Consider the following 5036-nt stretch of genomic DNA (forward strand, 5'->3'; position numbering starts at 1 on the left):
ATAGAGACATTTGATGTTTTAGTGTCTTGGGAGTGCAGTGCCTGTTGGGGCGTTCACTTTTTCTTGAATTTAGAATTGGCTCTGATCCCTTATATTTGGCTAGATGTTGAATTTTAGTTCTGCAACACCATTAAATATGTTTCTGCTGTGAAAGACTGATATATCTTTGCTAATTAGACTACAAATAATAGTGGAACTTTGCAGAAGGTGAGAAATTGGGAGGTGGAGGGGTCAATTATAATTTAAGAAGAATTTTATTGTGAGCGATCATCTCAAAGTATTCTCAGATGTCAGAGATTTTCCTCTTGCTGGCTCCATTTCAGACAATCAAGTTTACTTGTGTAGCACATTTCAGCAACAATGCAGTTCAAAGACATTTACATAATAAAATAACAAAAATATAAAGTTATAAAAAAACAACATATTCTACAATTGAGAAAAGCAGTAACAAGCATTACATTTTGATGAGTGCCCTCATCAATACACATCAAATATGTTGGTCATTGTTCATTTTATTTTGGCCACTGAAGACAAATATTCTCCTCTGATGCGAGACCAAAAGGACAACAACCCATAATGCAGCGCGGCTCATCGCGCTTTTATTTTGAAAACCGACAGGCAAAATGAAGCAGTCACGTGACCCATGCAACGCAAGGCCTCGTTTGTTGCCAGTCACGTGGTTTTCAGCAAGCTGACACAAGCCTCGAAGCTGGGCTTCATCGGACACGCCCCCTTTTTACTCGGTACAAACCTCGAAGCCTGGATTCAGATGGTCCATCACCACCGGATACATCTACAAACAAGCAGAGAGCCAGTAAGACAGAGACTGTATTATTGAGAGATCGCACTGCTGGATTGCTTACATTCTGGATTAGCTTTAGCCTAGCCACCGGCTCGTTATCGCTTGTGTTGTCGGCTATATCTGAACTAATAACTGGTGATTTGGATGGTTGGAGTGGCTGTTGTATTATGATTTTTAACTGATGGATTTTATGAAGTTAACAGTTAAAACATTCATTTAAACTAGGTAAAATAATAACTTAAAAGTCCCTATTTATATGTAAAATAAACTGCAAAGACCATTAGGTATATGGTTTTTTTGTTTATTTTTTATTTTTTTGTGACATTGAAAGGCCCATATTTAAATTTCCTCTTAATTTTAGGTTGTCAACAACTCTAGCCTTTGTCATGTGTTCCTAATCAAAGTTTTGCACCATTAAGCAATGCAATTTAGGCAGTTTGCTCTCACCTCCCTGAAGCAGTCAGTTTGTCAAAAGGATTACGGTGTCATATCCATCAAACTCAAGTAAACAAATACAGAAACAGCTCAGGGGGAAACAACTCTGAATTTCCCGGAGATTCATTAATGACAAATAATGCTGCTCTCCTCTTAAGGTCATGCAGATAAAAGGTCCTTGTGAGATTTGAGGCACTTTTTTTTTCTTTTGTAAAATAAGTTAACATGTATGACAGTTGTTTCAGAGAGCTAATTCATTCAGCCTTATCTAAAAACGCATAAGGTAAGACACCGATCCCAAGATGAGCTGTCTCTGGAACCTCCCCTCACTCTGTTAAACAGGGAGGTAATGAGTTTAGTTACTTTACTGGAGTCACCACAGTGGTAGCTTACGCAGGTCCAATCACACAATTTATAACTTTCCATTGTGTTTGGATGATTAAATCTCTAAGCTCTGAAAAAGAGGCGATAAAATGTTAAACTGGTTGTGCCTGTCATAAATGTGGAATGGTATATGGTCCAAATAATCTTTAATTTATATATTTAAACTCCAAAAATGACTTTTTTATTTCCTTTCAACCTCAGTACATAGTCAGTTAATTAATCAATTGCTAATTAACCAATTATTTAAATCGGCCAAAAAGATTTCTGTTTAAAGAAACCCAGATTGCATCAGGTAATTGACTTCCAGCACTTCCAGTGTTTTATGAGATCTTAGCTATTGTTTTAGGTTAAAATATTAAACAGTTGTTATATTCTGTTTGAATTTTAATGTAATTTATGTATTACAGTGTTTTAGATAAATGACCAAAGATATAAAATAAACCTTTACTGTTTTACCTCTCGTAATTAGATCAATATTTATCCAAATTGCATATGATTTGCAAAAGAGTGTAAACGGACTCTGGCTTCACATCAAGGGAAACAGGAGAAGCTCTTTGTTCACTGCAGTAAGAGGTTGATTAGTAGCAAAGAAGATAGTGTTGACCCAGAGAATTTGTAATATCCACCTCTCCTCATTCTGTGTAAAGTCTGCTCCTCATCCTCCTATCTACGTGGGTCTCAAACTCATGCATACATGCATGTTTTAACACATAAAAAGGTGTCCGCAGCTCTAATTAGACTGCCAGGATGAAAGAGTTTGTCCTCTTTGGGTAAAGTGATACCAATTAATGAAACTTGCATGTGACTGTCTCTGCCCACCAACCCCTCCCCTTATTTCCCTTCAGCCCACAGTCGCCCACTCACCCCACATCCACCTTGAGGTGACAGCCCCACTGTCACATCATGGCAGCTTGACTCTTTCTTCAGGCTCTTGGTGAAGGAACAAAAGCAGCAAATAAACAAAACATCACAGGAAGGGAAGTGGCAGCAGAAGGATGATGTGGGTGAAACATATTGCGTGTTCTCAGTTTTTTTTTCTTTCTTTTATTCGAGAAGACGGTGGTTGTGATATTAAAACTTATCTCGCTGATGACACTGGATGTGGTGAAAATGAGAATTCTTTATGAAGAGTTAATCCTTGACAGCGTGTTGATTTTTTTGTCACTTTGTGTCCGTCTTTCTGTTTCTACAGATTAATACTTTTTTCTTCCCCTGCGAGAACCGCTGTCAGTCAAATGGAGTTCGCTTCGTGTGCCGGCTTCCCACTTTGATTTTCAGTCGACGTCCCTGCAGGTGGCCTTCCTTTTTTCATGTAAGCATGGCAACTGTCGTACCTAATGACCACACAGAACAGACAAATATAATCTGAAACTGTTACTTTGGGGACATGAAAGACAAATAAAAAAGAAAACAAGACATGAAGTTGAGTTAGATAGTATTTTTTGTCACTCTTTATGTTTGCTGACTTTTAAACAAGCACATCGACCTCCAATCACGTAGCCCTGACAACAGGAAAACAGGTGAAACAAAAACCTAAGTGAGATTAATTCACCGTGGTGGTGGAGTCAAAGTCAGAGTTTCCAGGGTCACAAAGGTTTTTTTCATTTCTACCTAGAACAAACACCCAGGCAGATTTTAATGACCAACTTGATCTGGAGAACGTTGATTTTTAGTTTAAACCAAAACAAAATATTTACTCTTTCACATTTTTGTTTTGCTTATTATACCCAACATCACAAAAGAGGGAAAAAAAGTATCTGTATTTTATAATAGAACTATCATCACTGTGTATTTAAACAAGTTGTGAAAGCCCAGATGATTTCAAAACCAGCCAAGCCTCTGATTGGTTAGCTTACAACAGTTAAATGCAGCCACAGGTAGGAGTGTATTTTTGGCAACACCTCAAACAATTTCCCTATGTGACATCCTGGAAAAATCTAAAGAATCAAAATGTATTAAAAAAAAGTGTTTGTAATTAGCAGCAGATTATCTGCACTTTCACATAAAAAGGAAGTGAATGCAACTCTAAGAGACATTAGATAATGTTCTGAGTTTTACATTTCAGCTCCGTCATTGTGTGGAAAAAAGCACTTCATCCTGAATAACGTATTGAATTTATTTTAATGGATGCAGTTTCATCCATCTATTGTCTTCCATTATTAAGTTGAAGTGGGAACAAGTCCAGCAAATACAGCCCAGTCTGGCCTTTCCAGAGGAACACTCTCCAGGTTAACTAGAGAAGAATTTTTGATAAAATTGTAAGTGTAAAGTGTGTGTGTGTGTGTGCGTGTGTGTGTGTGTGTGTATATATATATATATATATATATATATATAATTTGAAATTGATTTATAAATGGTTGCAGACCAGGCTGCACGGTGGCGCAGTAGGTAGAGCTGTTGCCTTGCAGCAAGAAGGTCCTGGGTTTGATTCCCGGCCCTGGTCTTTCTGCATGGAGTTTGCATGTTCTCCCTGTGCATGGTGGGTTCTCTCTGGGTACTCCGGCTTCCTCCCACAGTCCAAAAACATGACTGTTAGGTTAATTGGTCTTTCTAAATTCTCCCTAGATGTGTTTGGTTGTTTGTCCTGTCTTTGTTGCCCTGTGATGGACTGGCAGCACCTGCCCAGGGTGCACCCTACCTTTCTCCTAAATGTCTCGCTGGACATAGGCACCAGCACCCCTCCCAAGCCCACTAGGGACAAGGGTGTACAGAAAATGGATGGATGGATGATTGCAGACCCAAAACTCTGCTAGTTTAAGTCTATTTGCAGCAATAAAAACAGGATTTCTTTAAATGCACTTACTTTGTTTAATGAATAATATGAACGCAAATTTGGGTGCACCAAAGTTTGCTTTTGAGTAAATGACACCAGATATTTACTCAGCAGATATATCTGATATTTACAAACAATTGAATTATAAGGACATTTTAGTTGTCCATAATAACTTACCATCTGCATCAAATGTTTGTGCAGGAGGGCAAAATTTGTCATTCAGATATTGCAGGTGGGAGCTGCACAAAATCCATCCAGGGATCACAAATGGCACTTTGGACACTTTCTGATTTAGAAGAATCCCAAAATGCTCCCTCCCCATATAGTTCTTCCAAGATGTTCTGAGTCTGCCACCTGCGTTTCCTCCCAGCGGGAGACTCAGACCACCATAGCTCACTCTTTTAGTCGCAGAATGGCAGTAGCTCTGTTCATATCCACTTTCTCACAAGCTTAAGTAGGGCAAAACCAGATACACCAGTAATTCCAGAGCTATGGCTTCCTGTTTACCTCTTTATTTTATCCACAAAGGATAAAATAACATCTGCGATGCTCCAGACAAGGTAACAGTTGGAACATCCATTTCCTTTCTGTGTAACCCTCACCCATATACTTGAACTCCACTCAAGGGAAAAGCTCACCCCT

At 38.6% G+C, this 5036-nt stretch overlaps 1 long non-coding RNA gene across 1 annotated transcript; it reads left to right on the forward strand.

The window, feature by feature from the left end:
• The first annotated feature begins 697 nt into the window (after window positions 1–697).
• LOC103477650 (uncharacterized) lies at window positions 698–3043 on the forward strand. Its single transcript, XR_535676.1, has 3 exons — window positions 698–814; window positions 2467–2621; window positions 2814–3043. It is a non-coding gene; the product is annotated as an uncharacterized LOC103477650 (long non-coding RNA).
• Window positions 3044–5036: the final 1993 nt, after the last annotated feature.

Source organism: Poecilia reticulata, linkage group LG16 (assembly GCF_000633615.1).
Source record: "Poecilia reticulata strain Guanapo linkage group LG16, Guppy_female_1.0+MT, whole genome shotgun sequence".
NCBI classification, from domain to species: Eukaryota; Metazoa; Chordata; class Actinopteri; order Cyprinodontiformes; family Poeciliidae; genus Poecilia; species Poecilia reticulata.